This window comes from Felis catus, chromosome B2 (genome assembly GCF_018350175.1).
Source record: "Felis catus isolate Fca126 chromosome B2, F.catus_Fca126_mat1.0, whole genome shotgun sequence".
Lineage (NCBI taxonomy): Eukaryota > Metazoa > Chordata > Mammalia > Carnivora > Felidae > Felis > Felis catus.
Window position 1 is genome coordinate 68,997,622 of NC_058372.1, and position 21,137 is coordinate 69,018,758.

Genomic DNA, 21,137 nt, shown 5'->3' on the forward strand with positions numbered 1-21,137 from the left:
ATATTTAGGGCTTTGCCCTAATTATTATTATCCTTTATGGTACAAGGCTGAATATTTTTCAGTTCCATTTCATATCATTTTAGAGAAAGAGTTCTCCTATCTACAAATTGAGGGAACTTGCTGTGGCTAATGCCAGTCCATGTTTATCGCAATCTGCTTATTTTAACATTTACTGTTATCTTACCAGTATGCAGGGTGAAGCTATTTTTCTCAGAATCTTGCCATGTATTACAATACTAATGCAGAATCCATGTTACTTTAGATATCACCTTAAAAAAGGCTGATTACCAGAGCAACTGGGAGGTTACTGAAGTTATTTCAGTTGATTTAAAGGCAGAACATATAGAATATCTTTAAATGTTCAGGTTTTCCTTCCTCAACTATATCAATCAAAGAAAACACAGTAATAACCCCTTCCTTTTTAAATATTTATACTTCACTTCTAAAGTATCCCAAAGAGTAGAGCAAGTTACATGCAAAGTTCAGCATCAGCAGTCTGAAAATACCCCAAAGCGCCTCATTGTCTGCAAAGCATGGAGACTTCCCCTATCCTGAGGGAATGAACAGAAACTGAAATAGCTAAACTTTCAGTGCCAGCTATGTACTTGATTTTGCTAGGAAATTTGATAATTAAAAATATGGCTTAAGCTAGAGTCTTTACCTCTTACCTTCAAAGAGCCTGCAATCTACACATGATCAAGTTTACTGAAGTGTACAGGCACACATAACACCACTTGTTTTGTTTTGTTACATGACACTGAGTTCTTTGGGTTCTTCTGTCAAAAAGGGTATCTCTAGCTTCTCTTCCTGCTGCCTCTTCATGCTTGCTGCTCCTCAAGGACGAGTGCTTGGTCCTCTTTCTGCTTTTCCACTCTCCTGTGGTAACACTGAGCATTCCCATGATGAGTCTGTGTGCATGAGTAGTAAATGTTAATCTTGAATCCACACCTCTCTGTGAACTTCATTCCCAAATGTCTTTGAGCCTCAAAGACATCACCTCATGAATATCTTACTGGCTTTTCAATACCAGTTTACCCAAAAGGACTTTGATTCCCCTCAACACTCCCATGTCTGACAACAATATTTCCAATCTACTCAAACCCCTCAGATCCCTGTATCATCTTGTCTTTGATTTCTCCCTTGGCTGGTTCCTCAGATAAAATCTGGAATATCCTTTGTACCTGCTTTCTTCTCTGCCTTCTACTATAATATTTTAAGGCAATGAGGTTGTTTTTCATTCGAAGTATCATTCTAGTTTCCCATCTGGTCCCTCTGTCAATCCTTCTCAAATATTTTAATAGCTCCATATTGTCTATTGCATTTTTAAGGAATCGAATTCAGTTACTAGTACTATCACCTGAAGAACAGTGTCTTAAACCAGATAAAGAGGTATTTCTCTCTCACTTGAATCTGGGGGCAAGCAGTCCGGAAACAGTGCAGTGGCTCTAGAATGTCATCAACACCTCAACGTCCTTCCACCTTCCTACTTAGAGCATGATTTTCGTCCTTGTGGTAGCAAAATGGTGGCTATAGCTCCAGCCATTATATTTGGTTCCCAGGAATAAAGAAGGGTGAAAGGGATGGTAAATGGCAATATGGGGTAGCAAAGTCAGCCCTTAGAGTGCTTTCTTGGAGATCTCACTCAAAAACATTCCTTTATATAACACTGATCACCCTGTTTTTATGTGGGTAAATTGCCACTCTCAAAACATAGCTTTCTGTCAGTATGGAGAAGAGGGGAATAGATATTGAATAGGTGAGGGGCCTAACTTAATTTTAGCAAAGATAATTCAAGGTGGTTCCAACAAAATGTAAGTTCCATGAGTATGGGACTTTCCTGTCTTATTCTCTTTTATATCCCCATCACATTGAATACTGAATGCCATATAAGTAACTATTGAATGAAGAAATTAATCTAGAAATGAATTTGGAAGTATTTTTTTCACTCATTTACTTGAAAGACGTATATATTTTTTTATGTTTAAGGTACCTAGAAAACAAAGACTTTTTAAAAAGATACAATCTTTGTCCTCAAGGATATCATAGAGTACTATCGGTACTAAGCAAAATAAACAGGTAATTATGATGCAACAGATACAATGCAGAACACAGGAAAGAATTTTTAAACATGAGATGTTACTGGGGACACAAAAGGGAGGTCATTAATTTTTAGTTGGAGGGACAAGAACATACTAGTAAAAGACAATGTACATGAATTCCATGAGGAAAGGAATTACAAGTATTTTGCTTGCAGTTGTACCTCTACATCCAGTGCTATATCTGACACTTAGCTCATGTTCAGTAAATATTTATTTTAAACAAGAATAAGAGGAAGGCAAAGAAATGAGAGGAAATGGGGGACATGCCAATTTTTGGAAGCAGTATGTACTAAGATATGGAAGGATGAGTTTAGGATGTTCAGGTAAATATGAGAGCTTGGTATCATTGACACTTATGGCCCACATTGGAAATATGAAAGATTTGAGGCTAGAAAATAAGCGGTGGGGAAATCATGAGAAAGTTTCTATAACAAGTAATGGGTGTATAATTTTTAAATTGAAGTGATGGGGTGCCTGGGTAGCTCAGTTGGTGTGTCTGAGTCTTGATCTCAGCTCAGGTCATGATCTCACAGTTGGTGAGTTTGAGCCCCACATCCAGCTTCATGCTGACTGTGCAGAACCTGCTGGGGATTCTCTCTCCTCACTCTCTCTCTCTCTCTCTCTCTCTCTGCCCCTCCCCTGTTCACTTATGTTCTCTTTCTCTCTCTCTTTCTCAAAATAAATAAATAAACTTAAAAAAATAAACTGAAGTGAAAATTGACTTTGAAGGATCTTAGGCAAAATAGTAATAGATTTTTGTATTTGAAAGAATTCGTGTGGTGGAATGGAAAATGAATTGAAAGCTGTTAGGTATGGAGATGTAGGCAAAAATGGAGGCACAGCAACGAGTCAACCAGAATAGACTTAAGGCATTGATGGCTACAGGAATGGAGTAGGAGGGAAAAGATGAAAGTATTCATTCCCTCTTCTTCTTTACCCACCTTATACCACAGCGTGTCTTGCCTCTGTGGTATCTCCTTTGCGACTTCCTTTTTCCTTCCCCTCTTTCCATACCTTCCCATGCATTTTTTAAGATCCATGCAAATATAGTCTCTCAAACTTTTCTATTGCCTACACTAAATTTGAGCTAACCTCTCTTCTAAACCTCTCAAACATTTTATTTTTTTACTTTCATGATATTACCTGCAATATTATAAATATGTGATATGTTTTAGCGATCCACTGGTTTTAAGACATTTGAGCACAGGAATTGTGCCTTACTCATCTCTTTATTTTCCCAGATCGGTGAACAATTTCAAGCACATCATGGGCGGTCAATAAGTGTTTGAAAATGAGTAAAGACAACATGATTACATAATACACTGTATCAGGGAGCTCTGTTCTAGGATTTAGCTAGCGCTGACTCATTTGTTAGCTTGGTGACTTTGTGAAACAGTTCACGTTTCTGGTCAGCAGCCTGAGTATGTAAGGAGACCTTGATATTCTTCTTCCCTTCATATATTTACTTAACAATTTTTTACTGAACATCTGCCTATAGGTCAGTGTGTTCAGTTTTTTTTTTTGGGGGGGGGGGAAGCTAGAATAGAACATAGCCTCCATCTTAAGGGAATTTCAGTCTAAAATGAGGAGAAAGACAGAAACTTACCAGCGCAAGTAACAGTTCTAGAGTCCAGGATACAATTAAGGGGAAGGTGTGTTTGTGTCTATGTGTGCATGCACATACATGCGTATGTGTATGTGTGTTTTTATATTAGAGTTCAAAAAATGACAGAAGGAGCAGAAACATTTTAATAAGTACTTGAGTGTAGAAAAATGGGTAGGATTATGCTGTACAACAAAAGAAAAAGAACATTTTCTTCAGAGAAAGCAGCATGACAAAGTAACAAAAACATGAATGAGCGTAGCAACCTGCAAAAATTCTTGTGCTTTGTTTTGCCCTGGCTCCCCATGTGGCACAGATAGAGGGGAGAGAATGGGGGAACTTGGCAGAAACAGTGATTAGATGCTAGATTGTGAAAGATTCATGGACAATGACAAGGAATTTGGATTCCATGCTGTCAGTCCCAGGAGATTTTTAATGATCTGTTTCTATGCGTTCTAGCTAAATTTGAGTGCAAAGTGTTGGGGTAATCATGCTTGTTGGTCCAAGGTGACTCTTTTATGTTTCCCCTTCATCCTCAGTTATCCCATCTAAAGATAAGAAGGTTAAGGCAGTATTAGTAACCAGTAGATTGCCACATTTTAATTTCCCCAATTAAACTTTTATAGCTGTGTAGATGTGTGTGTCTGTTCTGATCCAGAATCTCTTCAAGGCTCATATACTACAGTTGAAAGTTCATGCCCTCTTTCTCCAGTTGCATATAATCTAGAACTATCCTAGCCTTTGGATAGGCTAATAGGATAGGATAATCTAGAACAGCAACTAGCCTTTGTTGCTGTTGCTGTTGTTGTTTTCATAATATTGACTCTCTGAAGAGCACAGGCAAGCTATCTTCCAGAAAAGCCACATATTCGATTTTTCTGCTTGTTTTCTTATGGCTAGATTCAAGTTAAACATTTTTCAATAATGCTACATAGATAATATAATATATGGCATGTTTCTGTTTGTCTCATTCTGTTTCTTACTCTTCTCCAACATGGTTTTAAAAATATGTCTATACTGCTGCATATACCTCAGTTTCCCTGCTTCTAAGCACAGAAGCTGCTAAGCTTGTGAGTGGGCCGTATCTCTCAACGTACCTCTCTTATCTGTGTCTGCAGTGATGAAGGGTCAGTCTGTGTCCCTCCAAGCTCATGGTGATCACAGCACATGGGTTTTAGGCAGAGGAGTAACATGATCAGATATGTGTTTTTGGAAGATCACACTTGTGCCAGTATAAAAAAATCAGAAGGGGAGAGAGCTGAGGCAGGAAAGCAGTTAGGAGACAAATAACATAATAAAGGAGAGAAATGGGGAAACACTGGCTTAGGATAACACCAGTAGCTGTCATGGCGAGAATGAGGGGGAAAGGGACCTTAAGGAGACAGAACCAACAGAACTGTACTTAAGGACTCTCAGCATTTGGGAACGGCTATCCCGTTTCCCTTATCTCTCAGACTGCTATGTGATGTTGGGAGGAAATGAGTATTATAAATGAAATTTTTAGGGAGAATGAGGAAATAAAGTTAACTTCCTTAGTCATTTACATAGTAAGTCCTATTTTAACTCTAGGGGGAAGGAATGACTACGGCAACACAGCGTCACAGTACCAGCTGGGGCTGGGAAATTACAGTGCTTCCCAGACAAACAGAAAAGATTGAGCTTTCTGTGAAGCCTAAATTTGATTTATTTGGAAAGTCCAGACAATTATGTCTTTACCTCACATATCCCATGTATAAAGAAGCCAATTCATAAATCTTGCCCAGAAGAGGGAAAGAGAAAGCCACAGGAATGTGGTAGTTAAGAACATATTCTCTAGGAGTTAAAATGGCACAGTAGGAAGCTCCAGGAATCCGACTCTCTACCTAGATAGCAATTACAGTAGTGGCATCTGTCTGCTCTGACTACTTTGGAACTCTGAAGTCTATTGACAGCTTGCAATATCTGAGGGAAGTCTTGGATGGTAGACTGCATTTAATTTTAGTCCATTCCGGTCTTAGGACAGCAGCATTACCTATCCCCCGTACCACAGCACACGGCAGGCAGCCATGCATGTGTTCCTAAAGGAGCTTGTGTGTAGCTTGTGGAGTCAGGGTGGGCAGCAGGAATCTGTCCTCCAGATACTGGGACTCTGTTTTCGCATTGCTGGTGGATGCTTCTGGTTGTGGAGGTGCCAGCACAGACATGGGAAGATATTGTTGCAAGCTTCACCACCATAGTTGCAAACCTCTCCCCTCTTTGACGGGGGTGACTTGCAGGGGATTTGAGGATTGGGTGCCAGGTTTGTATTTGTTTGTTTGTTTTTTCTCTCCACTTTTCTCTTTTTCTTCTTGGGAAGCCACACAATTAAAGATTTAGCAAATCCAGGGGTGCCTGGGTGGCTCAGTTGGTTAAGTGTCCAACTTTGGCTCAGCTCATGATCTCACATTTGTGAGTTTGAGCCCCGCGTCAGGCTCTGTGCTGACAGCTCAGAGCCTGGAGCCCACTTCAGATTCTGTGTCTCCTCCCTCTCTGTCTGCTCCTTTCCTGCTCGCGCTCTGTCTCTCCCTCTCTTTCAAAAATAATAAACATTAAAAAGAAAAGATGAGCAAATCCAAAGGAATCACATGTAAAGGGGAAATAGAAAGTCATTGCGCATGTCCAAGGAAAGTTTCAGGCTCAGAAAAGGGCTGTAAATGTACCTAATGCCACTGAATCATACACATAAATGTGGTGAAAATAGGAAACATTATGCCATTTTATATATTATCACAATTAGAAAAACAAAACATGTTCTTTAGAGTCTGAGAGCCTGGTTGACTCTGGCTCTGCTATTCACTGAGGGATCATAAACACATTACTTAACTTCTGCCCTCTGTTCTCATATTTGTCAGATGGAGGTAACAATATTCACTGTCTTATAAGTTATTGTGTGGGTTAATTAAGATAAATATGTAAAGCACTTAAAGCCTCATCCATAGTAAGTGCTCAAAAAAAAGCTGGAAATCATTATCATTCAAAGTTTTATGTCAATAAAATTGAAGAAAAATAGAAGATTGCTAACAATTTGAATATTTTTAAGGGATTTTTAAATTCTACATTCCTATGGTGATTGTTTAAACACAGCTACTTCACGTATAAACCAACTTTAATGTAGACACATTTCCCCCGCTCCCGAAATATGGTCTATTACCTTTGTGAAGAATTGGATGCCAAGTTAGTTCCATCACTCCTGGTCTCTCATGGCTTTGTAATATTAGTTTGTTAATGTAGTATTATTTTCTTTGAATAAGTCATTATGGAAAATATTTCTACACATTCTGAACCTCTTTGAACATCTGTGGAACAGTTTTTTCCAAACTTAAGATTTGAATCTTTTCCAGTAGTAGGATAATAATTAAATAATAAAATAATATCATTATAAAGTTTGTATTTTAATTGTCATAATTGTTAGATTTTAGGACATCTTTGTAATAGAAAATTGGGATATGATACAAAATATATACAGGTTACAGGAATGGGTTTATTTATCTCAGGTCTGCTCTGAATCTGGACTTTATTATTTAAATGTTCTATGATCCTCAAAAAATTAAAAATAGAACTACCTTAGAACCCAGCGTTTACACTACTAGGTATTTATCCAAAGGATACGAAAATGCTGATGTGAAGGGGCACACATTTACCCCAATGTTTATAGCAGCACTATTAACAGCCAAATAATAGAAGGAGCTGAAATGTCCATTGAGTGATGAATGGATATATATGAACAAAGGGATATTACTTGGTGATCAAAAAGAATAAAATCTTGCCATTTGCAACAACGTGGACAGAACTAGAGTATATTATGGTAAATGAAATAAGTCAGTCAGAGAAAGATGAATACCATATGATTTCACTCATATGTAGAATTTAAGAAACACAACAGATGAACATTGGGAAAGGAAAGGAAAATAAGATAAAAACAGAAAGGGAGGCAAACCATAAGAGACTCTTAAATACAGAAAACAAACTGAGGGTTGCTGGAGGGGAGGTGGGTGGGGGGATGGGCTAAATGGGTGAAGGGCATTAAGGAGGGCACTTGTTGAGGATGAGCACTGGATGTTATATGGAAGTGATGAATCACTAAATTCTACTCTTGAAACTATTATGACACTAACTTGGATTTATATAAAATTTAAAAAAGTAAAAAACAAAACAGGCATGCTTGCAAAAAGTAATAAAGGAAATCATGTATGTATGTAAAGCTCTGAGGTAGGCTGCATTGTTTTTTACAAATATCTGTGGATTTTCTTTGAGGGAGGATTATGATTCCTTAATCTAATGACATCACTTAGCCATGTGGCTTGCTTTGGCCAATGTATGTGAGTGGAATAGGTCTTCTGGGCAGAAGCCTTAAGAACCAGTACCTGGCTTCTCCATGTGGCACAAGAAAGGATGGTATTCCAGAGAAAAACTACTCCTGGTGTGAAGACGATGTATAGAAGTGCCACAGCTGGCTTAGAATGTACACTTGACATGAGCAAAAATGAAAGTGTTGGTGATTTCATAAGACAAGAAGGTACAATAGAAAGGTAGATAATAGAAAACATCAGGCTTCACAACGCTAAAGGTGAGTATTGTCCTGGGAAGCTTTCTTTGTTTGAATTTCAGTTTTATATCGGTGTATGTGTTTGGATCAAGATGTGATTGGAAATTTATTTCTTACTGTGTGTTAGTTAAAAAAAAAGTTGGAAAAACAAAATGGGGTTTTAGAAGTCAGGAGGAATTGTTTCTATTCATGTCACTTTAGACAGCAAAGTGTGATTAATTCACATAATGCAAGGTATGAAATAGTCTTCACATTTCAGACAAAGCTGTATTTTTAAATTCAATGAGTTAGATCATTGACTCAATAATTAAACTTTATCTCTGTGTATTACAAATGGATTTTTTATCCCTCAAAATTAAATAAATTAGCATTTATTTATTCCTTGATCTTAATTATCACATGTGGCTCTGGGGAGTGATATTCTAGGGAGGAGACAGAGACCTTACTTGCTCCAGAATGGCCTTCATGGTCTTCTGCTTGGGCCATGCAGAAGGGGTGTCTGAATGGGAACTGGAAGATTCTAGTTGACTTTTGAAATCCTCTCTCTCAGGTCCTAGGATTGTATAGGTTTACAGGCTTCTAGCCTTCAGCAGGGAGTACATGAGGGCTCATTCCCTCATTGACCTTCTACTCCCTGCTACTTCACATTGTTGACACTGACTCTCAGTTTGGTTTCACATCTTGATGGCACACTATTTTCAGCCGCCTGCCAGAAAATGCCAATCCCCTTGTGCATCCATTTTCCACTTCTTAGTTATTTAGGACATGACTAAATTGTATGAAGCTCAAGGGAGAGAATTTAAGGAAAGCATTCAGTATGAGGCTGACATTGTGGTAAAACTAGGTGACTGAGCATCAGCGGAGACCGGCCACTGATCTGGACTGGATCCCCACTTCCAGTGCACAACATGCTGTGCAAGGCACTGGAGGGCATCTCACCAAGGGACAGCAAGTCACGGAACTGAGATGCAGGTCTCCACGTAGATAACCTCAGTCGTCCCTGTGACCTAGTTTCCTCTCTACCATGCAGGTCTGGCCACCCGCATCTGGCATATAAGCAAAGCACTCTGCTGTTCTTGGAGAAAAACAGAGACAGACCTAGGTGGGAAGTATTCTACTATTTATATAAGCATTTTCATGGCAAATCTAATATCCTTGCATCTCCTATCACACGAGGAAAGATGAAGTTCAAGGCAGCAAACATATCGAAGGGCCTATGATGTGCCAGACCCTGTATGAGCACAGCACATATAATGATGAAGGGATATTGAATCTGTCTTCCTGGATGAGCTTGTATTTCATTTGGAAATTCAGCCCCAGAAATAGATAATTCCAGCATCATATGGCAAGAACTAAAATATAGGTATACCTAAAGTGTTTTTGAAGGATATATAAGTAGAATTTGAACAGTCTCCAGTAGAGCAAGGCTCACCATTCTCCAATTCTTTTTAAAATGGATATTCATGTCCCTCTTTTCTTTTAGGAGGCAAGAAAAAAAGTGTTACTAAATAAAATACCCAAGGAGTGTAAGTAAGTAGAGTTATCTACGTGTTTGGTCAATTTAGGTAAGCTAGCATGAACATACATGATTCTACTAGACCTTAATCATTACCTGTAAAATACAAAGTTTTGTTTACTGATTGATATGTTCTATTACATACACAGCTGGCACTATTGTTCTTCTGAAACACAGCACTTGATGAGTGAAATAAATGACTTGTATATGTTTTCTACAACTAAAAGATGCTTCACAAATATAAGTAAATTTTGTTAAAATTCTGCACCTATCTCAGACTCAGAAGAACAGAATGTCCAAAGATTATGGAAAGAAAGGCTTCAAAGCACAAATACTCCTAACTGGTAAAAATGTAAGCTCTACAAGGGTGAGGATTGGTGGCTTTTTCCCTGCTAAACCTCAGCATCCAGAACCATGCTAGGCACACATTGCTGCATGGTATGTTGCCTAATAAATAAACAGCCTATAATTACAAGTCAAACATTAGAATAATTTTAAATTAACACACCCAGTTTTACTTCATCACCGGACATGTAAAGATTTATGGCCTAGAATGAGGATATGGAGTGGTACAAATTTCAGGTCTCAATTTAGGCGTTCATCAAGTGTGGTAGCTAGCATTTTAACTATAGTTTATGTCATATTATAGGTCCCCTTGTTCACATTCTTATTCCATTACTCTTCCTTCTCCCCCATGCCACTGAGACCACCTAATATGTATTATATTTAATGTCTTTCAAGGAAAAAAGCCAATTGGGGATAGGGAGGAAGAACTCAGGAAACTATATTTATATTCAAATATGATCTTCTGGGAAAATTTGAAAGCAACATTTAGCCAAACATATTTTCAGGAAACTACAGCAAAAGGACAACTACAGAACTCTGAATAATTTAAGCTGAAATCTAAGAAAAAGTAAAGGTGGAATGAGTGATAAATGAAATGTACATGCCATCTGTTCTGACAAAGAGGAAGTGATACAACTATCAAAAAATGGGAAACAAAGAAAGGTTAAATGAAAGAATATAATTACTTTCCAAATCTTTAATTACTGAGAATCAAACAATATCAATTAAAGTTGATAAATCCAGTAGTAGGAGTTTAAAGAATACAGAGGTAAAGAATGATACTACTGTTGAATACAATTGGGTGATAAAGGGAGAGGAGATAACACTTTTATTTTTGCTTATAGTAGGGAATAAATAAGAATTACCTAATTTAAAGAGTACTAAAGATATTCTATAAAGATATAATGGCCACCAATCAAAAAAAGTCTATTCATACATACATATGCACAAAAAAAAAAACAGACAACACAGTGAAAGTCTTAAAATTATAGAAAGAGTGCAAATGACATAATATGGCAAAGATAAAATCAAGGAAATGTGGTTTCAATAAATATAATTAGGCTCAATTCACCTATTTATAAAGTTTTATATTATATTGTATCACAAAGCAAAAACAACTCTGTTACATACAAGTGTCACACTAAACAAAGTGATTTCAAAATGTTAAAAGAAACGTTTTGTCAGTTGAATACCATGCAAATACAATGCATCTTTCTCTATAAGACAAAATAGAATTTGGGTTAAAAACCCTTAAACTAGACAAAGGAACACACAGTATTTGCCAAAAGATAAAATCATAATAAAGATGTAACATTTGTAGGTATCTTTGTATCAAGTAGTATATCAAAAATTTTATAAAGCAGAAATTAAAAGAGCTATGAAAAGAAATATACAGAAACAATTATATGAGGAGGTTTGTATTTTTCATGTTCTGAGACATATCAATCACAAGAAATGTAAGGAATACAGAACTAAATCAATATGATAAATCCTAGGCATATATATTTAACATTCTACCTTAAGATAGAGAATAAACTTTCTTTTCACCTGCCCATGGAAAATACACAAAAATTGATTAAATATAAGGGCCACCAAGCAAACTTTAATGAATCCCAAATAAGTAAAATAAATAATAAACATAATATTCTTGGATGACAATTCAATAAAAATAGAAATCAAATTTTTACAAGTGAGAGAAAAATATCTTCCTGGTTAGAGATCTTAAACCTTTATCTTAAGAAACTGTACCCAAAACAGACAGAGACCCCATAAAAAAGGAGAATTACAGGCCAATATCCCTGATGAACATGGATGCAAAGATTCTCAACAAGATACTAGCAAATGGAATTCAATAGCAAATAAAAAAAAAATTATTCACCATGATTAAGTAGGATTCATTCCTGGGCTGCAGGGCTGGTTCAATATTTGCAAATCAATCAACATGATACATCACATTAATAAAAGAAAGGATAAGAACCATATGATCCTGTCAATAGATGCAGAAAAAGCATTTGACAAAATAAACCATCCTTTCTTAGTAAAAACCCTCAAGAAAGTCAGGATAGAAGGAACATACTTAAGCATCATAAAAGACCTATATGTAAAGCCCACAGCTAATATCATCCTCAATGGGGAAAAACTGAGAGATTTCCCCCTGAGATCAGGAACATGACAGGGATGTCCACTCTCACCTCTGTTGTTTAACATAGTGTTGAAGTCCTAGCATCAGCAGACAACAAAAGGAAATAAAATGCATCAAAATTGTCAAAGAAGTAAAACTTTCACTTTTCACAAACGACATGATACTCTATATGGAAAACTCCACCAAAAGACTTCTAGAATTAATACATGAATTCTGCAAAGTCACAGGGTGCAAAATCAATGTACAGAAATCGGTTGCATTTTTATACACCAATAATAAAGCAACAGAAAGAGAAATAAAGAAACTGATCCCATTTACAACTGCACCAAGAGCCATAAAATACCTAGGAATAAACCTAACCAAAGATGTAAAAGATCAGTATGCTGAAAACTATGGAAAACTTATGAAGGAAATTGAAGAAGACAGAAAGAAATGGAAAACATTCTGTACTTTGGGTTGGAAGAATAAATATTGTTAAAATGTCAATGCTACCCGAAGCAAGCTACACATTCAATGCAATCCCAAACAAAATTGCACCGGCATTCTTCTCAAAGCTAGAACAAACAATCCTAAAATTTGTACGGAACCACAAAAGACCCCGAATATCCAAAGTAATATTGAAGAAGAAAACCAAAGCAGAAGGCAATCACAATCCCAGACTTTCAGCCTCTACAACTTGATGAAGTTGTAATCATCAAGACAGCATGGTATTGGCACAAAAACAGGCACACAGACCAATTGAATAGAATAGAGACTCCAGAATTGGACCCACAAATATATGGCCCACTAATCTTTGACAAAGCAGGAAAGAGTATCCAATGGAAAAAAAGACAGTCTCTTTAGCAAATGGTGCTGGGAGAACTGGGCAGCAACATGCAGAAGAATGGTCTAGTTTAGACCACTTTGTTACACCATACACAAAAATAAACTCAAAATGGATAAAAGACCTAAGTGAGACAGGAAACCATCAAAACACTAGAGGAGAAACCAGCAACAACCTTTTTGACTTCAGCCACAGCAATTTCTTATTTGACACACCTCCAAAGGCAAGGGAATTAAAAGCAAAAATGAGCTATTGGGACCTCATCAAGATAAAAAGCATCTGCACTGCAAAGGAAACAATCAACAAAACTAAAAGGCAACTGACAGAATGGGAAAAGATACTTGCAAATGACATATCGGATAATGCGTTAGTATCCAAAATCTATAAAGAACTTACCAAACTCAACACCCAAGAACCAAATAATTCAGTGAAGAAATGGGCATAAGACATGAATAGTGACTTTTCCAAAGACATCCAGATGGCCAGCAGATAAATGAAAAGACTCTCAACATCACTCATCATCAGGGAAATACAAATCAAAACCACACTGAGATACCACCTCACACCAGTCAGAGTGGCTAAAATTAACAACTCAGGAAATGACAGATGCTGGCGAGGATGTGGAGAAACAGAAACCATGTTGTCCTGGTGGTGGGAATGCAAACTGGTGCAGCCTCTCTGGAAAAAAGTGTGGAGGTTCCTCAAAAAATTAAAAATAGATCTACCCTACAACCCAGCAATAGGACTACTAGGAATTTATCCAAGGGATACAGGAGTGCTGATGCATAGGGGCACATGTACCCCAATGTTTATAGCAGCACTTTCAACAATAGCCAAATTATGGAAAGAGCCTAAATGCCCATTAACTGATGAATGCATAAAGAAGATGTAGTTTATACATACAACAGAATACTACTTGGCAATGAGAAAGAATGAAACCATGCCATATGCAGCAACATGGATGGAACTGGAAAGTATTATGCTAAGTGAAATAAGTCAGCCAGAGAAAGACATATCATATGTTTTCACTCATATGTGGATCTTGAGAAACTTAGCAGAGGTCAATGGGGGAAGGAAGGGGAAAAAATAGTTACAAACAGAGAGGGCCGGAGGCAAACCATAAGCGACTCTTAAATACAGAGAACAAACTGAGGGTGGATGGGGGGGGGTGTTGGGAGAGAGGGGAAAATGGGTGATGGGCATTGAGGAGGGCACTTGTTGGGATGAGCACTGGGTGTTGTATGTAAGTGATGAACCACAGGAATCTACCCCAAAAACCAAGAGCACACTTTACACACTGTATGTTAGCCAATTCGACAATAAATTATATTTAAAAAATAATAAATAAATAAAATAAATAGACAAATAAATAAAGCATAAATTAAAAAAAAAACAGACTGTCAAGAACAGAAAAAGAAACTGTTGATGCAGGGGGCAGTTCAAATAAATACCTTGAATGAAATGGATAATAGTCAAGGAAAATGTAATTCATTAAAGCAGTCTGCAATGTATTGAAACAGATTACAAGGCATAATTTCCACAAAGGGACAGAGAAACTTGCAAATGAGCTAAACTCCTCCCTTCCAAAGCCTTGGGTTCCTGTCCTTCCACAAGACACTTCTACCAAATGTTTAAAGAACAGAATCAATGTTATTTAATCTCTTCCAGAGCATAGAAAAGTAAAAAAAATACTTTCAATTGTTTTCATAAAGTAATACAAAATCGATACCAAAATGTCTAAAATAAGCTATAGATCAACTGATAAAAAATTTCACAATAAATATTAGCAAATAGGATACCACATCATATTAAATAATTATACACTTTGATAATATGGAATTTTTAGAAATGCAAAGAGCTTCACTCTTGGAATATTATTAGTGTGACTTTTACCATATTTAATGCAGCAAAATCGAAATCTAATCCTATAACTTGCTCCACAGTGAGTAAAAACACATTTAACAAAGCTTCAATATCTATCTAAAAAGCATTTTACAGTAAGTACTAATAAATATTTTGTTAAAATGAGTATGGAAATTTATATGTATACATTAGCATAATTATATATATGTAAATATATGTTTATATATACTCACAAACATACATACCTATACACACAAACCTACATAAAGGTATTGATACTACATTTTATCCAGATTCATAACTATTATATTGTGTGCTTATTGTATTATATAGGTATACATATCTAATGTATTGCTATTCCATGTAAATAATAATAGTTTCACCTCCACTTTCAAATTTTTAGAACTTTATTTTTTTTCTTTAAGGCGTTGGCTAATGTTAGAAGTACAATTTCCACCTAGTTGCAAAACCTCCTGTGTTTTTAATTTGCTACTCGTACTGTATATGTAACTGTATATGTATACGTATATGTATATGTATATGTATATGTATATGTATATGTATGTATATATGTGTATATATATTACATATTTACATTTTAATTTTAAAGGCATATCTGTTAGTGTTTATTTCAGTGTTTTAGATAAATATTGAAGCTTCATATATATCTATACATGTATATACACTCGTTTGCATATATATTTTAAATATTAAAAATTGTAATTAAAAATAGAATTACCATATGACTAGCAAATCCACCCATGGGTATTTACTCAAAATAATTAAAAGCAGGAACTCGAAGAGATACTTGTACATCTATGTTCATAGCAGCATTATTCACAAAACAAAAATGTGAACATGATCCAAGAGTCCATCAATAGATGCACGGATAAAGACAATGTGGTATATACATATGATAGAATATTATTTAGCCTTAAAAAGGAAGGAAATTGTGACACATGCTACAACATGAGTGAACCTGAGGACATTATACTAAGTAAAATGTCAGAAAGTAGGATGGTGGTTACCAGAGATTGAGAGAGGAAAGAAGGGAGAATTATTATTATTATTTTTTTTCAACGTTTATTTATTTTTGGGACAGAGAGACACAGAGCATGAACGGGGGAGGGGCAGAGAGAGAGGGAGACACAGAATCGGAAACAGGCTCCAGGCTCTGAGCCGTCAGCCCAGAGCCTGACGTGGGGCTCGAACCCACGGACCGCGAGATCGTGACCTGGCTGAAGTCGGACGCTTAACCGACTACGCCACCCAGGCGCCCCTAGAATTATTATTATTTAATGGGTATATTTAACTCACAAGATGAAGAGATGGAGATGGATGGTAGTGGTGACACAACAACCTGTACTTAATGCCACTGAACTGTATGCCTAAAAATGGTTAAGAACATCAATTTTTGATTCTCTGTTTTTAACATGGTTAAAAATAATAATTAAAATAAATAGTTCTGGGACAACTTGATAAATATCTGAAAAACAGATAAATTTGGATCTGTATTTCTTACCATGCACCCAAATAAAATCCAAATGGATCAAAATTTAAATGTAGAAATAACACTATAAGAGTGCTAGAATTAAATATGAGAACAGTCTTCCTTGCTTTGGAGTGAGGAAATTCTTTTTAGATAAGACCAAAATGAAGATGTTATAAAAGAAAAGAAAGGGCTTTAAAAACAAACACACCAACCTCCAAAACTTTTCCATGGCTTTAAGGATAGCTAAAGGAGTAAGAATAGTTAAAAACTGGGGCGCCTAGGTGTCTCACTCAGTTAAGCATCCAACGTCAGCTCAGGTCATGATCTCCTAGCTTGTGGGTTCAAGTCCTGCATCAGGCTCTGTGCTGACAGCTCAGAGCCTGGAGCCTGCTTCAGATTCTGTGTCTCCTTTTCTCTCTATCCCTCCCACCCCACCTCTCTTTCTCAAAAATAAATTTAAAAAATTATAGTTAAAAATAAATAACAATATAGGTGGGAAATAGTGCAACTCACTCTACAGACTGATCTCCTTAAATATAGTGTAAGCTTCTCCTAACCTTTCCTCTGGCTGCTGTCTGTGGCCTCCATTTGCCCCAGGCTGCAATGCCTCACACCTCATCACCGAACATAAAGTAGTTCAAGAAAGCCATCAGTATCCCCCAATTTTTCTGTGTTATCTAGTTGTTTCGGGTAGTTACTGAATTGCACCCTGCACTCCAATTGCCAAGTTTGTCAGAGTTGATTTGGGGTAAGACAGCCCAAGCCGGTTCACCTACCTGATAGGAATTTGCAGTTAACATTTTATGTAAAGTGATGGCTATTCAATTTCAGTCCACATTGAGGTTCCTGCTACCCTAGAGTTGTGTAAAAGTCAGCAAGGTATGAAGGAAACACCTCAAGTGAGGTTCAACTGCCCAGAATGGTCAGTGCAATGCTTTCTCTGGGCAGTACTAGATGTACCCCAATCTTTGGTGACCTTGGACACTCAAACCAATGTGTAGGTCCCCTGACGTACTGTACTGCCTGTCCTCCAGGTCAAATCACCTCATAAGTGCTGATCCCAGTAAAGGCCAGACAGACTTACTAATAAGTCTGGATGAATCTCACCCTTGGTCTTCTTGCTGGCCTCTTAGCATAGAAGTTAAAGTTAGTGAAAACTTGAAAATAAAAATTTGTGCAAAATAGAAGTTTGAAGCAACTTTTGCTTTGCTAACAGAAAATCTCTCTAAGGCAAGGAATTATAAAACATCTTAGAATATGAAGATGAAGAAATACATAACACAAAAAATAATATTTTAATATACTACCCTGCTACAGATGTTTGTCTGAATCCTGGAGAAATGACTCAAAATCATGCTGAAGTGATTTTTTGAGCATCTATTTCCTTCCAGACTCTGAGTTTTGCACTTCCAAAGTTATCTTGATTTATAATTTCTTATTGACTCTTTTCCTGTCATCCTTGTAATTTTTTAAGCTTCTTCCTGATAACACTTGAGTTTCAAGCAAGAAATTCAAGATAATGCCTTATAATGGGGTTGTGCAAAAATCATGCCTGAGGACATATTGGCCAAATTTAAAGTTAGCATTTCATTGTATTTTTAGACATAGATAATTGAATGTAAAAATTAATTATGCCATATGTCTTGCTGCTGAAAAAGTTAGAGATAGGTTGTTGTACTGATTTTAGTAGAAATTTAGCTATTTGTTAAGATAATGTTGCCATATTCAAGAAGAGGTCACTGTAGAAGTTTGTAAATGTAAATTAAAATGATACAGCATTTTCTAGTTCTTTTAGAAATCATTTTTCTTCATTTATCTTTATTATCCCAAACATTGTATTAGTGAGGGTTTTTTTTATTATAGTTTGACAGAATTTAGAGAAAAAGATTTTGCGAGAGAGTTCCTGAAAGTTTTCTGATTTGTAAAAAATTATTTCATTTGGTTATGTTTATAGGATGCATTTCTGAAATATAAAAAAAAGATTTACTGTTACACAGAAATCTGCATTTTTATAGTTTCTCACTTGACCCAGACTCTATTTTGGAGAATTTGGGAAACTGTGAACTCAGACAATAACTGGAAAAAGTAACTTAGAGGCTTGGAGAAGCAAAATTAAGTTAATAAGAATGCAAATCTAATCTACAAAAGCTGAAGCAAAAATGTCTATATCCGGGCTCAAATTATCCAATTTAGCTGCCAACAGTAGTCAATTAATGTGAAGGCTAAATCCATACTTTTTTGCATTCATATGCTAACCAGTCTTCAGTGAACTAATAAACAGAGCAATGTCATATCATATTTACGTGTAATGTCATATTGTAGCTATTCATAAAAGCGATGCTTTTAAAACTCAGGTCAAATCATGTCATTCCCCTGCACACATTAGTTGGATGGCTTTGCATCACAGAACAAAAGTCCAAGTTTTACAATAATCTTCATCATGATCATCACCTTCCTCACCCTGTATCCTCCCTTGCTATGGAATACCAGCTGGGCCTCAAACATGCCAGGTTTGTTTATTTTTTTTAAATACACCATATTTTACAACTATTTATTATTTTTTATCAGTCTGTGGGCTGATTGGACAGTCCTTCTGCTGGTGTCCACTGGACTCACTCCTGTGGGCTGCATTTGGCGGGCAACAGGTGGAGGATGTGCCCAGCTGAGAGCAGCTAGAATGGTTGGGGCTCTTTTCCATAGTCTTTCATCTTGGGCTTTTTTAATGCTATGGCAGTCCCAGGGCAGTGTCCCAAGAGCAGGGAAAGGCAGGAGCCATAAGGCCTTTTGAGGCCCAGACTCCAGAACTTGCCCAGCATGACTTCATCTGTATTCTATTGATAACAGTGAGTCAAAGGCCAGCTCAAATGCAGAGTGGAAAGAATAGCTGCAAAGAACTTGTGGTCAGATTTAATCTACCATATCATGGCCTCACCTCTGAAATCTGCTCACCTCATTCCAGTGTCCTACTTTTTAAACCAAATAACCCATCTTTTTGCACTGGCATCCACTTCTTTAAGACTTTCAGTCCCTGACCTCTCCATCTTCCCAGCCTCTTTCTAACATTTCTTCTCTCTCAATGCAAGTGGTTGATGTCCCAAGCATCCTTTCATCTGCCTTCTTCATTCCTACCCAAGGAGTTGAAGGGGGGGTGGGGCGGCACTGGTAGTGCTGAAATCCCACAATCAGAAAGAAATCACATTATCCAAATGGACTGGCAGATTGGCTGCACCTGATGTCAGACCTCAGCTCTCAACTCGACCTATTCGTGCTTCCACCTGTTCCTGGCCAGTTCCTCTCCCATCCCCCTCTAAAAGTAGTCCAAGCCTCCACAGCTCTATAAGCTCCTTATCCAAACCCTGCGCCTTGCTCTTAGCAGTCAGGGCTCTTACTCAGTTAAGGACACAAAAATCATTAAACATGATCGCTCTCAACTTATTGTCCCCAACCTAACAGAAGTATCCATCTCACCTTTTTCCCTTTGGTCTTAAAGCATGAGGTTTCCCCTCATGCAGTTCAAATTTCAAGCCTCTTGTGCCCTTGATCCTAAACCTGCATTTTGATTCAGAATTGAATCAATCTGAATTGAGGACATACAGAGTGACTGGCTGGTGGCAAGGGGCAGAAGCCAAAATACACACAGGGGAAAAGGCCATTAAGCAGATGATATGAGGAAGAGTAATTAGCAGCAACTGAGAGGAAGCAGAGACAGTGAGTAAATTGAAGCAATGAAGCAAAGCAAAGGGGAATCAAGAGAAGGTGTTTGTCAGAGACGAGAGCAATAGAAGAAGCAAGATTTACCAAAGTCAACATAATAGTCAAACACAAAAAGAGAGAGCTGCGGACCCAATGATGAGCTGTAAACTCAATACCCAGGTCACTTCCCAAACTCCATTCCTGTTTTTATGAGCCAACTGTGTAGCATTCCTAGGACCTTGTGAGGCCCACGTGCTCAGACGAGATTCTCGTTTTTATTATTACTGTATATATCCTTTAACAAATATATTTTCAATAACCCTTTATTGGTAGGAATTTGAGCATAAATTACTTCCTTAGGCAGCATACTCATAATGTTATGTTAAAGATAGAGGATGTTTTATTATCTTTCTGCTGTGGCTCATCAATTTTGACTGGAAGCTGCCATCTTTCTTTGGATACATCTTGGAATTGGATCTTCTCTTCCTTGAGCAATATTTTTAATTCTCTGTCTCTCTTAAAAAACAACTATTTTTGTGACAAAATTGGAAGGAAGAAATACAGGCTTAGTAACTGCAAAAGCAAATCCTCAGTACCCCTCTTGGGAGCATACATTCATTTCTAAAATCTTCAAATGGCAGAAAAATGAGAACTTAGGGCATTCGTGTCCCATGGTAAAGGTTGGGTATCAAAATAAATACGAGTGTGGGACTTCTTTTCATAAAATGATTTTCAGAAAATGCCAATCATTAGGATAAATATAGAAAAGCTGCACTGTAACCATATTACAGATTGTTAGTGAAAGGGAAACTTTGAGAAGAGAGATTATCTGACAAAAAAAGGAGCTATATTGCTTTAGTTCAACTCTAGTTACAAGTATATTGCAACAAATTCCAAGCTTATATTATCAGTAATCTCTAAACATTATTTACTTTATTTTATTTATGTTTTATCACTAATCCAATCAAGATATTATTTGTTTATACTTTGCAATAA

At 36.9% G+C, this 21,137-nt stretch overlaps 1 long non-coding RNA gene across 1 annotated transcript in view; it reads right to left on the reverse strand.

The window, feature by feature from the left end:
- Positions 1–210: 210 nt before the first annotated feature.
- The window catches only part of LOC123385437, a 53,278-nt gene continuing 32,351 nt past the window's right edge, over positions 211–21,137 (reverse strand). Inside the window, exon 2 of the long non-coding RNA XR_006597929.1 lies at positions 211–908. This is a non-coding gene — a long non-coding RNA (uncharacterized LOC123385437). The remainder of the gene's footprint in view (positions 909–21,137) is intronic.